Consider the following 26234-nt stretch of genomic DNA (forward strand, 5'->3'; position numbering starts at 1 on the left):
AATACCATTAATACTAATAATAGCATCGCAGTGACTAAGAGTGGACTTAAATAAAGGCTGGCTTGAAACTCAGGTCTGCCATTTATTAGCAAGCTTCTAAAAATTCTGAGCCCTTAGTTTTCTCACCTGTGAAATGGAGAAAATAAATCTGCAAAATTAATTAAATCTGTCCATTGATATTTTTCTCTCCAGTGTATATTAACTGGCATTCCTCGTTAGGCCAGAATGTGCTCTCAACCATGCTCCAAATCCCCTTTGGGCCAACCCCACTGCCAGAACCCTTTCTACCTTGAGAACCAGAAAAGGAAACATTATGCCTGGCAATGCCTACACCCTCCAAAATAAATCTGCAGGAAAGAACACCCAGTAAGTGACGAGAGCAGCAACGACTGCCTTTATCATTTTAAATTTACAACACCACCTTTTCTAGAGCCTCTTGAGCATTGGAGATAATTCCCCACTCATTAAAATATAAATTGTAACCATAAGTAGTCAGTGTTGATACTGCTTTTGAATTGGACAGTGCTCATATCAGTTGCATAAGACCAACCTAATGCAGAGGATGAAATCTTTTTTCTGAACTTTTTTCAGAACGTAACTTAGTGAATATATTAAAACTAAACTTTCTTTGAATGGGAGTAATTTCTACGGATTAATCTGTAATCTCTTAGACCACACCTAAGGTAATGTAGAAGTTGTTGTATCATAGGCTTTGTGATTAGAGACCACTGGATTTGTCTTTGGAAAAGTCACTCATGATTCTTTGGGCTTTGGTTTCCTCATCTTTTATACCGGTTTAATAATGACCACCGTAGAGTTGTCATGGAAATTAAATGAACTCATGTACCATAAGTGACCAATACAATCACTGACACTCAGTGATTTATCAACAAATTAAAACATTTATTATCAATATGACAAAGAAGGTGCCGCTAAAATAGACAATAGGTTTTTGGAAGAGGTGATTAAATTGATGCAAAATTTATGGATTGTTTATTCCGTCTACCTTTGCTGTGTCCCCTGGTTGTGGCATATACACGTATGGGTATAGAATCGTAAATCCTATGTAGGCGCGTAATACATGCGCAGAAGGCTTAGGCACGAAATGTCATTTCAGCAATGTGCCTAGGGAAGCTCTGACGCCGCCTTGGAAGTAAGTCGTTGCTGCTTGACCTTTGGGCGTCTGGGAGGGATGCCTATACCTGCACCCAGCACTGGAAGGGGCCCAGGCCTTTCCCAGCACAGCCTATCCCCAGACCGCTTAGTCCTTCATAACATATATCTCCACGGAAAACGGTATTTCCTCCCGTCAGAAAAAGCGCCCCAGTCTGGTCTGGGTTGGTTTTTATTTCACGTTGTTGCAAGTAGTCGAAGTCCCTTCTGTCTCCTCCCTTGGGGTAAGTGGAAAGGAGTCCGGCAGGGGGCCCGCAGTGGCCTGCACAGGGGAACTGGGTAGCGAGAGAGTTCCAGGCAATTCCAGGGGCTGCCCCACAGAAGCAGGTGGGGATCGACAGTGGCTTTCCGGCCCAGGCAGGAGAGCGCGGTCGCGGGTCCCTCCCCTCAGCCTGGAGGCTGCAGCCGCTCGAGTCGGCCCGGGTGGGGGCGGGGTGGGGGCGGCGCGGAGGGCACGGAGATTACGGCGGCGCCACCCGGGACATCCAGGGCCCTGAGGCCCTGGGCAGTCCCCACGCGAGATCGCAAACCATGACAATAGGCAGTCACCCGAGGTCAAATAAAAACGGAGTGGTTCCCCCGCGCGCCGCCGACCCCAGCGTCCCTGGCGGCCTCCCCCGAGGCCCCCGGCGGCCTCCCGAGCCCGCAGTAGCCGGTGGAGACGTCGCCCCCGCCCCACCTCCCTGCGCAAGTGCGAGGCTGCCCGCAGCGCGGCGCACGCTCCGGCCGTTCCCGGCTTCCGCGCAAAACTTCCATCCTGTCCACGTGAAGTTGTCGCTGCCTTAGAGAGGGGGAAAGAGCTGCGGGAAAAGCTGGGGAGTGACGACTGCGGCGGCTGGGCGCGCTCTCTCTTTTTGTTTTCTTCTTTCCCCCCCTGTCGCAGTCCGGAGTTTTGGCTCCTCTCCTTTCCTCCTCTACCTCGGAGCCGGCTTCTCCCCCCGCGCCGCTTCTCCCCCGCTTGTGTACGCTATTTGTTGTGGGGTGGCCGAAGGGGATGTCCTGTTTTCACCAGAGGCACAGCGCGAAGGGGAAACTTCGACACTGGAAGGAACGAGAATAAATACTTAATTACGGAGCACTGAACCGCGGTGGGACAGACACTTAGGGAACCCGAGGCGGACCAGGCGACGAGGTGAGTGTCCCCTTCTTCCAACCCCCGCCCCAGGGCTTCCGGGGGAGCCTGAGTTGAGAGAACCCCCAAACTTTCCGGGAAAGTGCGCGAGGCTCCGCCGGGGACGCCGAGCGCTGGGGACTGAGGACGCGCAGCTGGACGGTGCGTGGGCGCCTGCGTCCCCGGGGGGCGCTTGGAGGCCGGGTGCCCCACGCCTGAGGGTCCGGGTCGCTCGGACCGTAGCGGTGCTCTCTGTCCTAGAAGACGTCCCCAAGCCCCAAGGGTCTCTTCCGAGCCTGCCTGTCCCTTCCGGGGTCGGCGCGGAGCCTGCGCGTAACGGAGTTCATCCAGCAGTCCAGCGCGCGGCTTCTACCTGCACCCCGCCTCCACCTGGCAGAGGCGCGCGCATCGGGGTCTCCCCCACATCTTTCTTATGACGTGTATTACTTTCTGATGACCCCCTAGATGGTCCAGGCGCGAGGATGCTGACCTAGAGTCCTTCGGAGGGTCACAGGCGCCTGGGCTTTCCCGGTGCCAGGTGCGTGTACTTTAAAGGCTCGCGTTCTAATCTCCAGGCACTGATCGGGCTTTTCAACTGCGGCGATTCCACTTTAATAGTTTTTATGTGGCGTGGACTGAATGTCTCCTGCAGTTTGCCAGGGTCGGTGAAATTAGAGGCGCCTTGTCAGAGCAGTCGCGTTCATTGGGTCGAGTAGTGGGTGCCATGGAAGGCTTATAACTTCTCCAAAGGAAGGGACCTGGCTGGGGAGAGCAGGTTTTTCTCTCCTTCCAAGCCTGCTGGGTCGGGGGAGGCTGTGGGACTTGAAATGGTTCGGATTTTTAGCGTGGTGAAGCGAGGTTTGGAAGTAGACGTGTGTGTGCTTGTTTTATTCTGCGCCGCACAGCAACCCGAACTTTCGTTTGGTAGCACTTGAGTTTTCTCCCTTTGTCTGCGAGATTCTGAACAGCTCGGAGCGATTAGGGAATTTGCGGACCAAGTCCGGTGGCAGAGCTGGGGCGAAAGCGGAGAGCGCAATTTAATTTTTGTCATCTCTTCCCTGCTTGGCGGGGCAGTGTCTCCCTTCACCAGCACCCCTCTTTCTCCTTCCTATGAAGACAACGGATTTGCGCCTGGGGTGAGAGTGTGTGCGGGAGAGTGGTGTGGAGACTGTCCTCTCTCACCGCGTCCCCTGCGCCTCTCCCCGCCATCCCGAGCGGGCCTAGAGAGTCATTCATGAATCTTAACCTGAGGGCAGGGGAGGAAGGTGCAGGTCCCTCTACCCTTTCTGCCAAGGTGCAGAATAGCGCCCGGGCGTGTGTTTTGGTTCCAGAGCAGTTCCACGTGGAGCAACTCCGTGTGTGTGTGTGTTGTGTACTTGATCCGTGAGGAGGTAACAGGAGTCTGGTGTTCAAACCCAGTGGGCCGTTGGCCATTAGTTTGCTTTCCTGGCTGTCATTACAGACACTTCCAAAATCTGATACCTAAGAGAACCAACAGGTTAGGTTTCACATTAAGGGCTCATACTTAACAGTTTTCTTTCTCCCTTACCCCTTTTGGCTTGGCACCCTGGAATCAACGTAATTGTTGGAGCGAAATACATCTCCTGGAATATGGCATTTTGTTCCTCTTCTCATCTGCGGCTGCATTGTGAACCCTCGGGTGTTTGTCAGTTTCAGTGCGGGCTCCTGCGGGATTTAGGTGGGAGTCTTAGGAGCGTTTAACAACCGCGGGCTCCCCATCAACAGCTTCTGAAGTTTCACTTACATGTAGGTGACTGACAGGATTGAAAGTTGACGATGGTTTTTTTGTTTGTTGCGTTGTTTTTGTTTTTAAAACCTTAGGGAAAGGATTATACTTGAATTCCTTTCCCGGGTACGGTTTGGTTTTAAGCAGAATCAGTGCCTCTTTTTTTTGTCTTTTAAAATATTATTGGCAAGCTTAAACCTGAAGAACCAAAAACTAGAGGGGGCGGGGAGAGAATCCCCCCAAAAAAATATTTGATACGTGATACGGAGCGTTTTAGGAGACTGCATTCAAAGACATTTGTGTATTTTTAAAAATAACATTATCCCAAGAAACAAAAAGCAGTAGTAACAAGAGACAGACTGTTTTGTGTGGAGCAAGACTGCCAGAATCTGATTTTTACGGCAACAATATCGGAAGCAGATATAACTACACCCACATTTATTGTTATAAACCGTAAAAATAGTTTGTTCCACCTGATTAAAAGTTGTAAGTCATTCAAAGTTAAACCCATATTTAGAAATGACTGTACAAGAATGTTAAAACCTTTGACAGCTACAGCTTTGAAAGCAACATAATTAGATTTGTTGAAAATGGCTCCTTTCTCTGATTATTAGGGATATGTACTTGTCTTTCATAATAAGTAAAGGTCTACAATGAATATGGTTTTCAAAAGCCTGTTTTCCTTTGTAAATTTCCTGAAAATAGTATGTTTCAATATTTAAAGACCATTGTAACTACCGGTTGGTTCACAATTATAACTAAAATAAGATTTACTCAGTTGTTTTCTTTTTATTAGTATTTATTGAATATTTGAAATTGAATTTCTCATTTCCAAAATAAAACGTTTCACATATATGTATGTATTCACAATTAACACTTCTTTTAAGTAGTATGTTTAAGTTTTAAAAATTTTAAAATCTTAAGATTTGTATAAAAAGGAGTGATTGTATAAAAAGGAATAATAATAATTATTAATTGTTAAGAAAAATAGATGCTGAATTTCAGAGGGTTTCTAGAAGCTGGAGAAAAAAATTGCATAGAAGTTTTTTGACGGGTGACTGGCAGATGAGTTACTTGTCATTTTGCTGTAATTTATTTTTTTTCTTTTAATAAGGCTCTTTGGGTTAAAAAAAAGAAAAACAAGTTCTCCATTTCTAAGAGTTTCCTTTTTATTTATGTTGTACTTTGGGGTGTAAATAAATTTTACATAGCCACGGGAAATAGAGTATCCAATTTCATGTTTTCAATCTCTGTTGCAAGTTCTAAATGGGTGATGTCGTGTCTAAAAATATATTTATATGGCTTGATATTTCATTTTAAAATTTTATGCACTGGAATTAGATTATTTAGAATTTTTAGAAAGGTAGAATGATAGAAAGACCATGACTATTGTTATAAAAAGTTAGAATGTTAGGAAGTTCACATTCTAACTTTCAAATAATCAAACTTATTTTGCCCCACAAAACCTCACAGTTTTTATACAGATTTCAAGAAGAGGGGAGATAATCTTTTTCAATACTTAGTTAAGCGTTAAGTAATTTAAGAATGCAAGTATGTATTATGCTTTCTCATTATCATTTTTTTCTATTAGGTAAATGCAAGAACACTGGACATTCTGTAAAAACAGGCCCCTCTTTATAAGGAGTTTATTCACCATAGTTCTGTATTGCAGCTGCTGATCATATTTCATGGAGCTGTTAAAGCACTTAAAACCTAAAATTAGGTACTGTCTGGTTGTAAATATTTCAGATCACTTATTTGAGAAATAAATAGAAAAGCGTGCTATCGAAAGTAGGAGACGTTTTGAATCCTCTCATTGAAGAGCTGAACAAACCTCTATCAAAACACCTTCTTCTTTTTTCAGTGAGAATATAATCTTGACAGTTTCTTTTTCTAAATGGGTATTATTCTTACATGTACTAAATGCTAAACTCTTATAACGTGCCTCCCCGTAGAGTATCTTAAACTAATTATATTCAGAAATACAGTTGGGGGATTTTATTACAATGGTTACTAGGTGAAGGAAATCAACACCAGGGGAATGGGGTGGCATTGCAGTGTACCTGCTTCTCTCATGAATTTTTCCTGCTAAACTAAGAAATGACATGCTGTTTCAGGCATTTGCCCTGGAGATGGGTGAGATGCAATATGTGTAATACTGCATCTTATAGTTAGATGTGTTTTAATGAAGGGGACACTGCATAGTCATTAAATCATTTCTGGAGCCAAACTTGGTGTCATTTAGCTTGAACTTAAGTGGAAGAAAATGAACAAGAGTTACACATTCAAAAGAAGTACAAGCAACTTTGATTGCTTTTAAGAGGTTTGAAGACTTTGTAAACATTACTGTCACTCAATATTGCTTGTGGAGCTGTACATTAATATATGCTTTGGTGATATGTCATTTTATGCTTGAAATTTGTCATTCTTAGTGTTTCTCCATCCATCTTTTTATTAGTAAAGAGATACTGAAAATGAACACCACTATTCTTACTCCCCTAACCCCTTTCACACCTCCAGAAAAAGAGATGAAACTGATTAATTTAAAATAGAAACCATTTTGTGCTATCAAAACCACATTTATATAGTGATTTGAGACAGTTTCAGACAGTGCACCTCTGAGTCTCACTGTAACCTTTTTTGTCATTGAAAGGTGCTAATTGATCTTAGGGCACTGACACAATAGTATAGTTTGATATTTGAAACCTTTCGGAGTTGGTCTGGCCCTTTTCTTACCCTGAGATTTCAGTGCAGGGATGATGAAGAAAGACACCATTCTAAAATACCAGAAATTCTTATTTTTTTCCAATATGAAATGTTTTAATACAGCATGTTCATATTTTTAAAGCTTTTATTTACATATAGTAAGTAAATTTATTTTAACATACTTTTGAACTGTAGGAGAAAGACCTATATGTTCTATCGTGTAAGAATTTCTAGTTTTTTTTTTTTTCTGCACAGGTAGTTTATTTAGGTTATAATTTTTAGGCAAAGTCTGATTCCTATTATCACATGAATATTTTCAAAGTGAAATTGCATTAAACCAATGTGGAATAGCTTTTGTATCACCAAGGCATATATTAATGTAGATGTCAAATATGAGAGCATATTTTCTTGAGTATATTTATATGCTAAAGTGTATTTTTAAATAAAAGTGGTCACTTTAGTCTTTAGATAATTACAATTTGGCTGTCATTATTGCTATAATATTAATCACTATCACCATCATAACGTCATAGCTAGCATTTACTCAGGAATTTCGTGCAAAACACTGTTTTAAGCATTTATATGGATTAGCTAATTTTAATCTTCTTAACTATGCCGTAAATTAGGTACTTTTGTTATTCCTGTTTTACAGATAAGGAAGCTGAGGCCCAGTCATTCAGCACAGTGGAGCCAGGATCCTAACTCCCCAGTATGAGGCCAGCACCCTTATCCTTAAGCATGTGCTGGGCACTTGCTTCCATCAGTCATATACCACCATTTTAGGTGGTACCTGAACATTTTGTGTTAATAATACTTATATTTTATGTAAGGATAACTAGATATTAGAAAAATTTGTTAAATTTTGTATTAAACCTGTAATTTCATGGACAATATTGTTTGAGACAAGACCAAAAAAAGTATTAAAGTCAAAGAAATAAATTAAGTATGTGAAGAAACATATTAAGTAACAGTGAACAAGAATATGGCCTAAATAATCATAGTCATGAAGGCTGGACAGCAAATGACTGAATTTGGAGAAATGCTATATTTTGTAATGTTTCCCAATTATCAAGAACTTATGACCAGATCTTTTAAATATTTAACTCACATGTAGAATCTTCCTTTGCTTTTCAAGCCTTATCCAAATTGGCTAAATGTTATCAACTTTGTATTTTCTTTGTTTTTGTTTTTTGTTGTTTTAATGCTGGTTTTGAATCTCAAATCTGCACATTTATGTTGAACCAACTAATAAGGCTTGAAGAGTTAAAGAGTGCATGATGGACTTCTGGAGGCAGGTTTAAATTATAATGGAGCTGCCCATATTATGGAAATACATTCAATTTATCTGGTTATCGCATGTGTAGGGTTTTCTCTAGGTAAACTTTTGTTTTGCTGTTAATAACCTGTTTTACAATTTTATAGTATTTTTTCCACTGAAGCAGTGGTTTTCATTTTTTTATTTACTTATATACTCAGCCACGGATCCTTTCATTTAAATGGAAACTGACGATATGCCCAGTAGAGAAATGTGCCACTGCTCTAGGTGAAGCAGGATGTAGGTGGCCTGAGAATGACTCACCAACAGTACCCTCTCACGGTGGCCACCTCTGGAATTCTCTCTAAGTGTCTTCAGTGTATGGAAACTGCTGCAAAAAAATTCAAGTCTTCTGACAAAAGGGGTTAATTCAGAGTACCTGCTCTAACATGTTCATGTGGCATCACTAAAAAATAGACTGTCAGATACTGTAAAATATCTCCCCAGTGTGATATATCAGCAGAAAGGTGTGTCTACTCTCCCTTATATAACTTGAGTATCCTTGTTAACCAGTCTTCAAATTCGATTTAGCACTGAGAAAATTAAAACTGATCAAAATGTTCCCTATGTGTAGTTACAGGTCTGAATGCAGCACAAAGGACTTGTACCTGCAAAGGTTGACTTTATTAATTAGAACATCTTTCCTCCTTTAAAGACTTTAAGAAGAAACACCAGCAGTGGCCTAACTTGACATGACTTTAGATTTTCCGTAAATTATTGCTACTATTTCTGTTATCCTTTCCCCCTTTCTTTTTAAAATGAAAAGGACATTTCTTGTGAAAGACTACAATTAAATCATAAAAATTTACATTCATGTGCCATTAAGTTTAATTCTACTCACAAAAGCAACAGCACAGAGTTTGAAATTCTATCCCTAATCAAGTAGGTGTACCACATACCGGGAGGGCTCATTATCCACAAGGTCATATATACAATTCACAGACCTCTGCATATACCCAACGGAGTGATCTATTCATTACATTTCACCTCTGACTTTGAACTCCCTAATGTTAAAAGATTTGAAAAGAACTGAATGTTCTGATTAAGAGATTGAATATTTCTAACTTAATGTTTTCAGTATGTTGAAAGTGATGATGACTTGGGGGAATCAGCAGATCTCTACATTACTTAATTCTTTTCACTTATATTTGAATGCAAATATATATTCGTGTATGGTTATGACTCAAGTCATTCTCGCGAAATTTAATGACGTAGTAGGTGAATCACATTCAGATTTCCTTTTGTAGGTTTTCCAGTAATCTCAAACAATGCTTCTAGTAGGTAACTTAAGCATGCAAACCTCAATAAACCGTTTGTCAAGAACGGCAATTCTACTGTTTTTTTTTTTTTGGCATTAACTTTAGTTGATAAGATGATGCTACTGTTATTTTTCTTAGTTGACTCATGAAGAATTTTAATTTAGGTCTAGTTTTTTCCCTTAATTGTTGACTTCAGTTTTTAAAGGTTTCATTCATGAAAATGGTTAGCAAAGTTGTGGGTATTTGGTAAATGCTTGTTAAATGCTTTTTCATTATCAGTGTTGCTGAAGACTTGCAAAATTAGAGTGGGATGGATATATTTCTTTTCTACTCTGCATAGCTTTGAAGACTTTGGAGCTTTTATTGTATTCTTACATTTTTACATACCATTCCCAGGAATATTTAGAGAGAGATGATCATTGTAACCAAGATCACAGGTTTAATCCTCAGGTATTCAAATTAGCTTTAGGTGGACAATTGTCCTATACACACTTGTTCATATTAATGTCTTTGTCATAACAAGTATAGTTATAATATCTTGATGCCTCTCCTGGGGGCCCATTCTGGACTGTGTTGGAGCTGTCTCTAACACTCTCTCCCATCCCTAAGATATTCAACCACATTTGTTCATGATTTTTATTAGGTCCCTCCTGGACTTAAAATTCCGTAAAAAATTTGCCTGCTGCCTATAGGGCAAATTCCAAAATTCTCTGCAGGGAAGATAACCCTTCATGCTGAGAACCTTGCTCAGGTTGCTCTTCTCATCTCTTACTCTCCACTCGCAACAACTCTCTTTTCCAGCTATATGGAAAACTGCAGTTCTCGAATACACCTTGGACATTTCCACTTCATTTCTTTGTGCGTGGAATGCTTTTTCTCTGGAAAACATCGCCCCTCTCCCCCTGCAAATATCTTTTCTACTGCTTTTTCAATACTTAAGGCGCAAAACGTTACCTCCTCTGATAAGTTCCTCTGACCTCCAGAGTCTGAGTTGGACGTTTCTTTTTCATTACTCTCAGAGCATCCAGCTTCTACATTTAACATAGCCCTTGCCACATTGAAATGTAATAGATTACATTAGTCTAAATCCTGCTTTAAGCTGAGAATTTACTGGAAGGATTAGCTGTATTTGTCATTTCTGTATCGCTAATGCACAGTGCACTGCTGGACATATAGTCAGTAGGTAGTTGTTATATTCCCATTGAATGAATGAGTAGAGGGACTGGGAACGAGAGCAGAGATTGTGACACTGAACATCGCCTCCTTGAGACTGGGAACAGTGAGAAGGGCAGTGACCATTACAAGGTGGGACTACCTCAATAACAACCTCAGGGGTTTTTGGTATAAACCCAGTAGAATTGCAGCTGTGAATCCAGGCCTAGGTTATATGTATGTGTACGTGAATGTAGAAATGTGTTTATTTCTTACCACTGGGAAGTCAGTGATCTGGTGGATAAGCCAAGGATCCTGAAAATCTCTGGCGATATGGTAATTTCACAGTACTTGAAATCTGAGAGACTCAGTTCTTCTTATAGCACAGTGAGTAAGTAGAAAGAATATGGGGGCTGGGCGCGGTGGCTCACACTTGTAATCCCAGCACTTTGGGAGGCCAAGGCGGACGGATCACCTGAAGTCAGGAGTTCGAGACCAGCATGACCAACATGGCAAAACCCCGTCTCTATTAAAAATACAAGAAATAGCTGGGCTTGGTTGTGGGTGCCTGTAATCCCAACTACTTGGGAGGCTGAGGCAGGAGAATCACTTGAACCCAGAAGGCAGAGGTTGCAGTGAGCCGAGATCGCACCATTGCACTCCAGCCTGGATAACAGAGTGAGATTCCATCTCAAAAAAAAAAAAAAAAAAAGAAGAAGAATACGGAGCCAGGCCACTAGGGTTCAGACTTCAGCTGGAGTATCAGTTATTATTACTTTGATTGGGTATCTTTCATTAGATTACCCCCAAATGTTCCAGAGATATTTAGAGCTGAAGGTCTTTTTTGGGGGGCTATGGATTGGTGACCATAAATGGAGTGTCCAGTAGTCCAAGTATAAATTAGATACTGTGGGTCATCTTGGCAAATCCAAGGTTGTATTTGGAGCCTTAAGAGAAGACACTATAGGTGCTCAACAGTTGGCATTGGCCATTTACATTGTGCAGTAGTATTTCTTTTATTAAATATTTCCGTATATAGTAATCTAGATTTTTTTAAAGCTTTAATCTGTGTGGTTCCTCAACTACTTTAAGCAATTATAAGCACATTGTATAATGGTAGTACTTTATAGCCAATATTTAAGTTTCCTCAGTTGCTTTTTTTTCAGCCTTAAGGTACCAATTATGAGAATTTGTATAATTTTCAATAGTCAGTGGGCTTGATGAACTCAATGTAAACTTTTTAAAAGGTAGCTTTACATATTGCTATGATTCTTACCTTGAGAGAGACAGTAGGAGGTTATTAGTACCTCTACTTATAGAATTTATCACTTGGTCCTTGGATTCAGATATAATTGCTATGTGGCAGGATGGGGCTGAAGGAAAAAGGAAAGTTAAAATATTAATTGTCAAGGTCTTATTTTTACAGCTTATCTGGAACTGCTACCAGGTGTATCTGTATAGTTTTAAAAATGATAATATTAATGTTGTACCTGAATTCTTCAGTATATTTAAATAAGAGTTGTTCAAGCTCTGGTTATTGACATTTTGGGCAGGATAATTTATTCAGGGAATACTGTCCTGTGCCAGGTAGGGTGCTTAGTGGCATCACTGGATGACAGGGACCCTCCCTCCCCTGGGTAATGATGGTGTCTCCAGACATTGTCAGGTGTTCTCTGGGAGCAAAATTGCCTCTTCTTGAGAACCCATAACCTAAGCAGATCTTAATATCATTTGATATAGTCAAAAAACTCCCAGGGCTCTGCATAAGAGGATTGTTCTATTTCCAGTCGAGTGTGGAGAATCCTAATGCCTTCCTCCCAAGTTTAAACATGAAGTCAAATAATTCTCATTAGTCTGGGTTGATAGATTAACTTTGCACAGAGGGGATTTACAGATAAGCTTCACACAGATTGACCATCTCTAGCATATTTTCCTTTTCTGGAAATAATATGTGAGTGGGAGTAACAGAATACCTGGGAGAGAGTATGTGGGAAGTAAATATTTATTTGAATCATCTATGTGTCTGTTCTTCTGGTTATTTGTCAGTAGATACTTTGGATTTATTTTTAAATAATGACCATTGCCTTTCCATTTCTGTGGGTAAATATTCAGTAATAAGAAACTTTTACTTTATTTAGCCTGTAGTGTTAGAAAAGGTAAAGTTACCGATAATCACAACTGCTCAAGATTAAAATACTTAATGAGTTAAATTATTTGTTCATTTGTAATGAGAAATTTTCAAAAGAATTATGTGTAGCTTTCAGTTGTAACCACAAGTTCAAGATCTTGAGTTAATAACATTTGTACAGCTGGAAGAAAGTAAAAATAAATATATTGCATGTAAAAACTCTCTTTTGTGAATTCTCAGATCCAAACTTTTAAGTTCTCATTCTATGGGTTTGATGCTGACCGATGCATTTTATCTATGAAATGATATATAATTGATGTAAGTAAATTTGACTGTTGTTTGGGCACCACCCTTACATAATTTAAGCGTATATGAAAGACATTTCAAAAATCACTTGAACAAAATTGGAACAATAATGTTCACATAAAGTGAGAGAGGATAACTTTTCCCATATGAGTTTTGGGTTGAATTTCAAAATTATTCTGAAATATGAAACATTAATATTATAAATATATGATTAGATTAATTTTCTTAAGAGTTCTAAACAGTAGATAATTTTTATCTTATTAGAAATTGCAAAGATACTTGAAATTCCACACATGCATTGTCTAATTTAGTGGTTTTACTTTAATTGTATTAGGTAGATAATCATGGAAGCAGTCAGACTAACCTGGAGATTCCACATCATTTACTAATTGATGCCTAAGTAGGCAGGGTAGAGGTACTTGAAAACACACACACACACACACACACACACACACACACACATACACACTCTCTCTCTCACACTCACTCTTTCTCTCTCTGTCTCTCTTTCTCGCTCATTTCCTTTGATTTGTGCTTTAATTTTGAAATGTGTGCTTAGGTGGCAAAGTGGCTGCAAATACAGCATACTGTGTTTGACCAAAATATTTTTCTGTTTCCTAGGTGGAGAAGGACCCTGCATAGCTCCTTGTTAGCAAAGAGATAAAGTGGGTGCTGGGTAACCCAATGACAGGTGGGGGCCATTCTCGGGGAGTGTTGTGGAGAATTTGAGACAGGGGTTTAAATCACAGACAGTGGAGGAGAGTTCTGCTTCATTCATGGACAGGAAGTCCAAAGAAGGCACAGCAAACCACAGGTCCATCCAGGCTCTTTATGCCAGATATTGAACAGGAAGCCTAGTGGCCCTTTAGTTACTGGAGAACGGCCAAAAACCCAGAGGTTCTATTTTTCCAAATGAGCACTTCCTGGGTTCATAAATCAAAGAACCCCACAGAGTATTCAAGTCACATATCTCCTTTCTCAGGTTGATTCTTTGTATAGTGGGTCCTAATGTGGTAAGACTTACTTATGAATGTTTTATTTCTTATAATGCCATCAGTCACTTCCTTTTTTTCTCCCTGGCATATTCTCACCACTCTTATTCTCCATGGCCCCAACTCCCTTAACCTACTTGCCTAGTACTCTTTTGCTGCCTATCTGGACAAAAAAAAAAAAAATCTACTCATCTTTCAATGCTTAGCTCAAATGTCACCTCCTCTGTGAAGCCTTCCTTAAGGCTCAGGCAGAATTAATTCTTTTCTCTGTGTAATACCATAGCACTTTTTTTGGACTATTAATATAACAGCACATTGTGTTGGGGCTCATTGTATGTGTCTGTCTTCTAGAGAGACTTTGAACTCACAGAGGAGAGAGATCATATCTTTTTCCCTCTGTAACCTCAACACCTGGGGATATTGATGGAAATTAAGTGACTGCACTATTCCATGCCTATCTTTAAAGGGCATTAGGTCCCAAACCAGACATCTGCAAAGGATGAATCCTGTTTACTTTTTGGAAAACTGGTTCTCTTTTGCTTGTGGTCATGAAAGCTGGTTTATTGGTTATTTTCTACTCCAACTTATTTAAAGCCCCATTTGTACCAAAGTATTACTGATTTTCTAGTGAAAAAAAGGTATGTCTGGCATACATTGGTATTTTCAATAAACTGACATTTAAAAGACAGATTTCTCATTGAGGTTTCTGGTCTTCATAATTCTAGTTTTCTCCAGAAACAAACCTTGATCTCTTTGGTTGCCTTCTGCTAAGATCGATTTCATGTTATTTTGAAGAATTTTTAACCCTCAGAATTATAGATTTCATTTGAGAGAAAGCATGTTCTGTATTTGTTTGTGTCAGTGTTTCAAAATGTGAGGACCAAAAATCTCAGATGTATCTGTTAAAAATATATGTGGCCTTTTGGTGAGGGAAATTACATCTTTTTTTTCAGGCACAATTGAGGAAGGAAAAAAATTTTGTTTAGTTTTTAGTGGTTTGTTTTTAGGCATTTTCCATACAAAGATGAGCAAGACCCTTCAAAAACCACCAGTTTGCTTATTTAGGGGGGAAAATCTTCCAATGTCCAAAAATAACATTAAATTAAGATTATTGTTTCCAATAGTTTCAAAAAATGTGGTTTTATTTTTTTGTATGAGTCATTTTTTTGCATAGTGCAGTACATGATTGCACTACATCATGACAAAGCATATTTGCTCTGTTTCAGTGGGTCACTTTATTTATCAGAGTCAGATGATCAGATCAGAAGAGAGATCTAGCCTAACCCTTCCATTTTGCAGATGAGATGCTGTATTATGTGACCTTAAGACCTTAAGTCATTTACTCAGAACAAAACAACAAAAAAAGAACTTCATGCTGGGGACACCTCATGCTCCCAACTGTACATCTTACCACTTTATTTTTATTTGTTTGTTTCTGATGAGGAGTTGAGAAAGCTGGAATCAGACTACCTTTGTGTATATCCAGGCTCTGCCACTCATCGGCGATGTGACTTTGGTCGTGTAATTTTCTGAGTGGCTGTAAGCCATAGTTCCAGCATGTGTACATGGGGAATAATAACAGTACTCGCCTCATGGAGTTGTAAGGAATAACTGAATTCATGCAGGAAAGACACTTGGTTCAGTGCCTGGCCCACTATAAAAGCTCAGGTTATAGTTTTAATTGATATCTTTGAATAAAATGCTGAATGTATTTGATATTCAGAGAGGGAAATTCATGCTGCTAAAGCAAGTTTTTTTTTTAATCTGTTACTTAAAAAATACAAATAAGTCATACTTTGTATAACATATTAAAACAGAGATGATAGAGGTTACTTTTGAGAGGAATGACCAGAGGGAGCAAGAGAGAGGCTTCTGGAATGCTGATTATGTCTTTTATCTTGGTTTGGTTGCCGGTCATGTGAAAGTGTTTATTCAATAAATATTCATCAGTGATCAACTTTTGATTTATGTATTTTATTTTACTGTGCATATGTTATACTTTCTTAAACAGTTTTAAAAATACGAATATATTTAAAGTAAAAAGTGGATTTACTCATTTCTTAATCTCTGCAAATCAGGATAAGTTGTTATACTTAGGTGTGCATCTTTTCAGGCATTTTTTTCCTATATATGTGTAAATGTAAGAACTATGTGAGGATGTAATTTATTTTCATTTTACATTTTTAACTCCGATAGGATCATTGATTTCCTTAAAACTTGCTTTTGATCTGCTGAATCTTGAATATTTTTCCACATCAGTACGTATAGTTTTGGGTGCTTCTATTTAATATATGCAGATATTTCATAATTTCACTGTTCCCCTTTTGGTGTATGTTTACATTGCTTCCATATTTTTACTATTACTAAGTATGTTGCACTGATGATTTTTATTCTCTTTGTACATCTGCCAAAAATATCTGTAGATAAAATTCTAGATGCAATATTAATAGATAAATATGTATATGCATTTTCCATAGAAAATACCAAAATGCTTTTTAAAAAGATTTACGAATCTTGCATCTTGAAGGTAATATTCTCATCTTTCTCACAAAAACCAGGTGCAAAAATTCCAACTTAATTGAACCTTGTAATTATTTGTGCTCTGGTTAAGAAGAATGGTTATAGTAGTAAATTCCTTGAAACTCATATAGTAATTGGAATACTCCACTATGATTAGGATAAATAATTCTATTAATGATATATATTTAATATATACATATAATTTATATAATTAGTTTCTCACTTAATAATATTTAGTATTCATTTTTATGAATGCGTATTATATTTACTTATGGTTCTTAAGCCCAAATGGTAGGAGGAAGTAAATCAGTAATATTATATTCACTACATTTTTTTTTACTTAGTACCATCAAATATTTACCAGAATTATTAGGAGAAATGGTTCTAACTCTCATGTGATTGGTGAGAACTTATGAGGAATGATATATTGTTATTCTAGTAAGAGCCTACTCTGTGCCAGGTACAGTTCTAAGCACCTTACATATATTACGATAGCTTTTTAACATAGAAATGAAAGGTATAGACATTGTATAAGTAATAAATGACATTACTCCATTCTAAATGTGTTGATAAATACTATTATACATGTCACAATATCAGTTATGTCATATCAATGACTAATTTATAAATCTGTTACTTATTATAATCTGTTTAATGTGAAAATAAAAGTTAATGCATCAAAATCCAGAAAATTGCTACTCAAGTGCTGGCTAAAGTAATCTGATAGATACAGTTTTAAAATGAAGTATATTAATCAGTTGATTTCATTGTTAGATTCTTATATGTAGAAAATTCTGTCTCCAGAATATTCAGTTCTTGTAGTTTTTGGTTAAGATTTTGATTAATCTTCAGTGGTTATCTAGTGCCTTTAAAAAGTAGTCCAACTCAGAATAGCTAATGTATTCCTCTTGCATTGAATAAATATAGCTATCAATTTTTGTGGGGTTTTTTTTGCTGCAGAATTTCCTGTTATTCTAAGGGATTCAATAGGACTTACACATATAAAACTGAAAATTATATTACTATGGGGAAGCTGCTTTGTGCCTTTGAGAAGGAACTCTCTTGCTAACTTAAGTACTGTATGTGTGTAGAATAGCTAATATTTTCTCCCAAGAAATTTCATGTATGCAGTTAAAACACTCTTAAATTGATTAAGGATTTGTTATATATTTCCAGAAGCACTCAAGAGTACTTTTATGGTTATAAGAGTAGAGTGCATTAGAATGCCAGAAACCAATGAATACGCTAGAGGCCTTCAAAACTGTGCCCAACATTCCTGACTTTACCATATAAACATGTGGGGTAGCCTGGAAAAACAAAACAACTCTCCTTCCCCCAACGTAGGTGAGGCCTACGATGATAACACTTCAACTGGCTTGAATATTAATTTGATACTTTTCTGTTAGAAGTAATTTTTATTACTTAGCAAATGAAATGGAGAGGTAATAAATATGACTGGTACTTATTTCTCGAGTAAAGTATTATTTTACATCAGATTCGACCAGTTACCTTTATCCTTTTTGGAAAATGTATTATACAAACTACCACAGTATTTTGCCTATTAATCAGGGAAGCTAAAAAGCGTTTTATAAACCTTGAATCAAAACTCTCACTGCTGTGAGGGAATTAAATTTCAAGCAATATACTCCTTTTATAGGGTGAGAAACTGAAGTATGGAGAAATTACAAGGTTTTCCCAAAGCTATACACTGAGTCATGGCAGACATAGAAATCTACAATTCTGTTTGCCTGATTCAATCTGAAACTTCATGAAATGTAATTTATCCATTTCCTGACATGTGCTTTAGAAGTATATTTCCTTATTTGCTTATTTATGCTCTCATTCATTCGTTCATTCATACATTTATGCACTATTGCCTATTTATGCACTCATTCACTCATTCATGCACTTTAAAAGAATCAGTGTTTTTGTATGATACAGTCTTGATTTAGGGACTATGAATATTCTGAATTTATATATCTTAGATATTTCTTAAAAGAAACTCATTGGATTTTTTTTCACGATCATGAAAAAGAAATTAAGACATTAAGAAAACCAAGCTGGATTGTCCAAGTGTGGGCCATAGCAGTGTCTATGGGCAGCACCTGAAGCTAATTCAGTAGTGAATCTAGTTTGTTCAAGTGCTTGAACAAGAACTTGGCTGAAGCCCTGGAGGAGATGCCTGGGGCATAGAGTGAGGACCAGGAAAAACCATAGCACTCTTAGAGAGTACTGTAAGGACTAGTATCCACATCTCTACCACCTGATGTCTTTACATTTGGCTCAGTCAAGAGAGAGGGGGCAAATTATTCTGCTTCTCATTCTGCCGTCTTCCAGATTTCAGTTCTCACATTTTAAATTCTTGTTTATTGCGATCTTTTTCTTACTAGTTTAACCAGTATTTTCCCACGCTTTCTTCACCAAATTCATTTCTTTCCATAAGCTTGCGGAGTTATATTTTTTGATCGAACTGCTGGGGTTACAAGTAATTTGAAACGAGGAAAGTGTCTAGCAACTTCCCTCACTCAGTGCAGTACCCTGTAACAGAGACTTCAGAGTACGTAGTGATGACACCTGCCCTCCTCCCCTTCTATAGAGAGTTTAGTGGGCAACTTTTTTGGCTTGTTCTCTTGTTCTTTTCTTGCAGCCCCAAGACTTAGGACTCAGACTTGGTTTCTGCTTATATGGCTCTCCATCTCTTCCCTTGGAAGAGTTCTTTCCCAGGGGACTTTTTAGGTTCAAGAGCATTTGGACCCCTGGGAGCTGAACTTGTAGATTCTACAAAGAACGTCCAAGTACCAGGCAAACCACGTCTTCCTGTAGCTTAAATGTTAGTCTTTTTTTCCCCCTTCAATTTTACTGAAGAATAATTTAGTCTCCAACAGACAAGCAAACAGAACCCTAGGGTCTTTCTCAAAGGTGCATTCTTGCTGCTTTGAAGATTATCATCATTAATTTCTATTTCAGCTAATTGGTTTTTCTTTACATTTTTTATTTGGGTATAAGTGTGATACTTCGGTATGCATTAATGTTGATCTATATTAATATGTCAATTTATAATTGAGTGATTTAAAAATAATGATGCGCTATGACCTAGTTTATATCTGCCTTCCACTGAATGCATTTCCGAAGCAATTATGCTTTTGTGGCTGACTGAATTCCCTCATGATTCCCTGTTGGGAAACAAAGATTTTTTTAAAATTGAAGAAATGGTCTTGTTAACCAGGGGCACCGTACTTAACTTGAGAGAAAAAGATTAGGAATGACATGAATGACAGCATACTCCTAATATCTAACAGCCTGCCATACACGTGAAAGCAGGACACATAGCAGGGAAGCATAACGTTGAGTTGACTCAAAACATTTGTATTTGATACATTATTTTCTGAATTCTTACAACTTCAGCCCTTTTAAAGGTCTTTGGATTTTTAGAAGCTATAAGGGCAGTTTTTGGTAAAGGTGGCCCTACTTTTAATTCAGTTACAGAGTCAGTGGAATGAAAAATTTATATTCAGATACTACAGGGGAATTTATTGAGAGCAAAAAGGGTACTCAAACTTTCCTGGATGCCTCAATTAAAAATCAATAAAATTGATCAATAAAATTATCTTCAAGTGTCCCAAATTTAAGGAAGGCAAACAGCATCTTATTTAATTACATTCTTAATTAGTATTCACTGTAGACACAATTCAAATCAGTAACTTGGCATTAGGTGAATCAGATTTATTGCTATATTATATAACTCTCATGTTCACTTTGTTGTGTTTGGGACTCCTCCCTTCCCATAATAAAGAATATGACTCACAGGTGTCACACCTTGATTCCTGAGAAATGGATGTTATAGAAAAGTTGTTTGGAAAGATATAATTGTGATTTTGTTATTGTTTTTGTTGTCATTATTTTCTTTTATGGGGATGGGAACACACTTCTTGAGATTTACCAGATTTACTTTGTAGTTCATAAATTATTTCTTTAGATGTATCTAATTTGCTGTTTAGTTTGTTTCTTGTAAAAAAATTCAGTGAATATATTTTTAAAAACATTTTTATGGTTCTCTTCCAGATTTGTGTGTGTATTTTTTTCGTGTGTGGCTTTTCAATTTTATTTCTATTACTTTTGTGTCTGTTTTAGATACCTATCTAGTTTTTTCCACATTGCTCTGTAGTTTCACATTCTTAGATTCCTAATTTGTTGTTGTGGCTACTCTCTACTGTGTTTTGTTTCTTTATGTAGCTTATAATTTTTTTTTTCTTTTTGAGATGGAATTGTGCTCTGTTGCCCAGGCTGGAGTGCAGTGGCACGATCTTGGCTTACTGCAATCTCTGCCTCCTGGTTCAGGCGATTCTTCTGCCTCAGCCTCCCGAATAGCTGGGATCACAGGCACCCACCACCATGCCCAGCCAACTTTTGTATTTTTAGTAGAAAAAGGGGTTTCACCATGTTAGCCAGGCTGGCCTCAAACTCCTGACCTCAAGTGATCTGCCTGCCTGAGCCTCCCAACATGCTGGGATTACAGGCATGAGCCACCGCACTTGGCCTGTAGTTTGTAACTTTCGGTGGATTTCTCTCTCAGAACCCTTTGTACTCTATGGAGCAATTTTGCGTTACCCTGGAGTCTAGGGATTTCAAACCTCTAGGTCAGTCTTGATTTTATTTTATTTTTTTGCCTTCAGGTTTCCATACCACAGATGCAGTAAACATTTAGAATTTACATTTCTGCAAGGCTGAACTTTTGATTTATCTCACTCAAGTAATTATTTTCTTTTATTCTCTTCCCAAAGGCTCCATCATAGGACAGGCTTCTCTGCTGAGTCTGATGGTGGGCCGAGTTTTTCTATCCCCCCTCCAATAAATGTGACAAACTTTTCAGACTCCTTCCTCTGTGGATTGCCTCTTGATTTTGCTTCCTGCCCATCGCCATAAATGAAGATAATGATAACAAAACAATAACAACACAAACATAAACATACCTTTTCCTCTTAACTTTTCCGTATCATCAATTTCTTGTGAATTAAGGTGTGATACCTGAAAGTCATATTTGCCTTATCAGTTATATTCATATAGTTCCTTTGTCTTATTGATGTATCTCTCATATTATCCCTCATATCCACTTCTCCAGGCCTTTTTCCACCCCATGTCAGTCTAGATTCTTTTGCCTTCTCACTTGGAGCATCACAACAGCCTTTAAGTTGTCCCTTAACTCCACTTATTGTTCATCTCGTTTGTCAGAAATCTGAAGTAGATGTGTTGTGGCAATGATATCACATGTGCCATTCTTTGTTTTGGGGGTTTTAAGGCTTTTAAGGTTATCAAAATACTGTAATAACCAATTGTCTTTATTGTATTTTGTACTTATTCTCCTGCTTTTGCCAACTTAAAATGTCTTAACATCCCGTTAACACTGAATGCTCATGTTTTCCTATTCCCTTTTCTTTCACATGTCTATCTATAATTGTTTATTGATTATATCAGTCTCTCAACACTAAAGGCACCAGTCACAACTTTGATGTTATACAGAATGACAACTAAAAGGTGACAAATGCTAATGTCTTAATCGGGGTGTTGTTCATTTTTACAAGCTTAGCTGAGTTCAGAGAATTGGTAAAAGACTGGTGACTTTTGGCTACTATCTAAATATAATTGGTTAATGTAGCTCCTGGGGATCAGTGGTTAGTATGATACTCTTAGTTGAGCAGGGTTAAAAATAATTACATTTGTTTAAGGAATTGCAGATACTACTCTATTGCACAGCAAAGAATGTTAAAATGTTTTAATTCAGTATATGAAGAGCAAAATGTAAAAACAGGTTTTCTTCCACTCTCACTAGCAAGCAAAGTGGTCTATATTTTTGAAATATATTTTTTGCTTAATCATAACAAAGTATAATACAAACGTTATTAAAACCCTGTTTTATGGATGAAGACAGTGATATTTAGAGATATTAATTAGCTTTTCCAAGATCATACATTTATCCAGTAGTAAAAGCAAGGGTTCACAAGCTGATCTATTTTATTCCAGTCTTTGCTTGGAATCACTAAACTTACATTCCCTTTAGCAAAACTATCGTTTACATCTCTAGGGTTTCAACAGTTCAGTGCTAAACTTGGGAGATCTATTCTTAAATTTTCTCAAAGTGCAACACATTTTCCTCAGGACGATCATAAAGTCATCAGATGTGTGTTAAGCAATATATATAGTCATATACTCTTCATCAAAAAAGGTTTCCAGGTTACACAGAAGACAGATTTATGGCTGAGAAAAAGGCAGATTGCTTCTAAGAAAGGCTTCAAATATATTCTCTTCTGACAGGCTACAGGAGAGCCAGCTAGATGAACCATCACAGTGTGTACAAAATGCTCAGAGAATAATTTCTCAGTACTGGTAGGGAAGAACAATAGGAGTAACATAAGAGAAGGAAAGTTGGTCTGCAGAGTCTGCCTTAGTATCTGTAGGGGTGATGAGGTTGCTTGGGCTAAGAATTCTTTCACAAGTCTCCCTGGGACAATTCACTCATAATTACTTCTGTGTTTTCTAGGCTATCTAGGCAACCATCACCAGTTAGCGAACACAAACAAAATAGAACACCTTGTTTGGACCAGTCAAAAATCAAGTGATCGTAATTTATAATTCTAGGAAGACTTGCCATCAAATGAACTTATGACAAATGACCCAAATGATTGTCACAAAGTAGAGCTTGTTGTAATTTTTAGCATGAGAAGTATGAACCCCATTATCATTTTTTAAACATTTTGAGTTAAATGGACCATTTTGCAAAGTCCGTGTTCTATCTTTATAGACAGTTCAAAAATAGCTCAGCATCTAGTTTGTAGGTTGGCTCCATTTAAGGAGCTTGAAGTCAGGCAAGATGCTCATTACTATTCACCCAGATCTGTTTCTTGGACACCTCAGCTGTTTTTCTTTTCTACGGCCAGGGAGGAGAGTCATGTGCATAGTCCAAGAATGTGCATCTCCATGTCTCCGAACAGTTGGCCATAGAATTGGAGCTAGGTGTTTTTTGTTTGTGCCATTGGCTTTCCTCTCTGGCATGCTTCCCGGGTGGTTGGAGCTAGCCAGTGCCTGACCCAGCTTCAGAGACCCAGTAATGAAATTTGGAGGGCAGAGTAGGTAACCAGGTAGGTACACAGGAACTATAAAGCAATGCCCATCTGGACAGTTGATCACAGCTATAACTTCTCAATAATGTAACAGGAATATAAACTGTTAGACTTCCTATACCATTGCAGTATAAAGAAGATAATTGAAGGCCGTGAGGATAGCTCACGAAATGCAAGGAAGAATTGGACAACTAAGCAACAGGAAGAGCAGAGAAACAGTGAGACTTTGGGAGTCACAAGATCTGGGTGCTTAAATTCTGCCTGGACTTTCATGCCATCTTCATTTTTGCTCCTCTTTCTCGGTCAGTTCTCTTCTGTCTTTCCCTACAGACCAGCTTTTTTCCACGTGGATATGAAACGTTCCCAAGTTTTATATCCTAGGGGTTTTGCCACTGAAGGAGGACTAGCCTTATATTTTCCCAGACTCATATCCTAAGGAAGATGAATCATTAGATCCAAGTAATTTGGTGTAACTGGAGAAGACTTGCAGACCCTACCTAATGGGTTAAGCTGGATATGCATCCGTGGGAGGGAGATACGTTGTATGTGTATAATATACATGCAAGCAAACCTTAATATTGTACAAGATATGCTTCTGAAAATTTACTTGCAGTTTGAAAATCTGCAAGCCAAACAATAGATCAACTGTTGTGAATGTTAGAATTTAGTGTAGTGGCACTTTCCGTGGCCCAGGCAACTCTGCATAGGTAGAAAGATTCTTGAAAGCCCCACCCAGGTTGGAAAGGGTCTGTGTCAGAGATCAAGAGTGGGACTCTTCAGGCACCTGTTTCCTCATCCCAGGGTCTGCACATGGACTGGAACAAAAGTTTGCCAGCTGCAATTTTTAAATCTTTTCCCAAGGGTATGCTAGGGATTTAAAGCAGTAGGAAATGTACTCCCCACTTTCCCTTGTTTTCTTTTTCACTGCAGCAAGAGGCAAGTATAGCCCTCAGCCGTGCTTGTACCCTCACAGGAGACTCATGTACAGGTCCCAGGCTCTGGCTGCAGGACAGTGTGAGGCTGGTGACAGGGCGAGAGAATGCCGAGACAATGGCGAGAACAGTGGAACAGGACTGAGGGAGAAGGAAGAGGAATCGTCCCCAGAACTCCTACTTGGGACAGGAGCAAAAAACTTTGGAGCAAAAAACACCCCTGGACCCCTTCAAGGGGCCTTTTGGCAGAGCTGTACTACTGCTAGACACTGCCGTGGCGGCAAGTAGGACTGATTAAAGAATTTCTGGTTTCTTCTAAGGACAGGGTAAAGCTCTGAATTGTTTTTAGAGACTACATTCAGATCTATATTTCGGAACCATCACTCTGGTTGTACTGTGAACAGTAACGTCCAGGGAGCAGGACTGGAGGGAAGGAGACCATTACGTGGCTATTGCTCCTGCCCAAGCAGGGAACAATGATGGCGGAACTCCTGTACTGGCAGAGAGGAGAGAGAGGAGGGATTTGGCGAACTTTTGGAGGTATTGATAGGACTTGGTAATATATTGAATGTGGAGAGCAAATGGGCAGGGAGTCAGTGACAAAGCCCAGGTGTTTGGCTTTGATGACTGGCTAAGCCTGTGCTGGTTGTGTACAGAATCCGGAGGTTTAGCGTTCCCATGTGCAGCGTTGGTCCTCATTCCATGCCAGCCTGGTGTGGAGTTGAGATCTGTCCCCTCCACTCCATGTTCACGTTTCTTCAGCTGGAACAAAGCATGCCTGGACAACCTAGGTTTCTTTCTTTTCTTTCTTTTTTTTTTTCTCTAGAGAGAGAGGGTCTCCGCTCTGTCACCTAGAAGAAGTGCAGTGTCGTGATCATAGCTCACTGCAGCCTTGAACTCCTGGCCTCAAGTGATCAGAGGATCAGGTGTACATCTCTTCAAACTTCTCAAACGTCCTTCAGCATCTCATTCCTTAACGGACCTTACAGTCTCTCCCACCTGGACGGGGCCGTGGTGCCTCATTCCATTTCTGAGAATTGTCTTAAAACTTTATATAGAAAGTTGATATTATGTATTTAAATGAGAAGAAATTTTGAATTTGTAATTCTAATTTTCTAAGACAAGAGTTTGTAGCTCGCTTCTAGCAGAGTTGAAGAAAAGGATATGATGAATTGTCTATATATTGAAAACTTAACTGCGGAAGAAATAATCTAATATGGAATGGGTGAGGTTGCTACAGGTTGGTGCAAAAATAATTGCAGTTCTTGCCGTTACTTTCAGTGGCAAAAACCGCAATTGTTTTTGCACCAACCTAATAATACTGTTTGAAATTCACCTTTTCTGGTGGAACAGTCTTGAGATAGAGCGGGAACTAGATTATTGGCTCATAAAACAGCATGCAGTTACTGTTATTCCTTAATCTTATATCTTTATTATGAGGTAATGCTTCTCTTACTTGATTTGGAGAATGTTCTCATCTTTTTCTCATATATTTGTGAAAACTAAATGTTAAAGGATTTAACATAACAACCATTGCTAAATTATGATGTAAAATAATACTGTGTCTGCCATTAGCCTAGGTAGTTTTACTTGGTTCAATAATATAAAATCACTAGGCTCATAATATTTTAGTACCTTAGTGTGATTGGCCAAGAAAAAAATTCACGTTACCATAAAAAGTCAAACTAAGTAACAATTAATCTAAATTTCAAGGAAATATAAAGCAAAGTATTATGTTGTAACATGGAACGTTAATGTAAATAACTCCCCAACAGTTC

The 26234-nt window shown here is 38.6% G+C and overlaps 1 protein-coding gene across 8 annotated transcripts in view; it reads left to right on the plus strand.

Moving 5' to 3' along the window:
• The first annotated feature begins 1160 nt into the window (after positions 1–1160).
• Positions 1161–26234, plus strand: part of EYA4 (EYA transcriptional coactivator and phosphatase 4) — a 286653-nt gene continuing 261579 nt past the window's right edge. For 5 of the 8 annotated variants that reach the window (XM_003255733.3, XM_030809704.1, XM_030809705.1 and 2 more), the window contains exon 1: positions 1917–2305. The gene's annotated coding sequence lies outside the window, so the exon portion shown is untranslated. Of the gene's footprint in view, positions 1398–1910; positions 2306–26234 lie in introns of those variants that run through there. The other 3 variants (XM_012506148.2, XM_012506149.1, XM_004087653.3) reach the window with 3 other exon arrangements.

The sequence above is a fragment of the Nomascus leucogenys genome, chromosome 3 (genome assembly GCF_006542625.1).
Source record: "Nomascus leucogenys isolate Asia chromosome 3, Asia_NLE_v1, whole genome shotgun sequence".
Lineage (NCBI taxonomy): Eukaryota > Metazoa > Chordata > Mammalia > Primates > Hylobatidae > Nomascus > Nomascus leucogenys.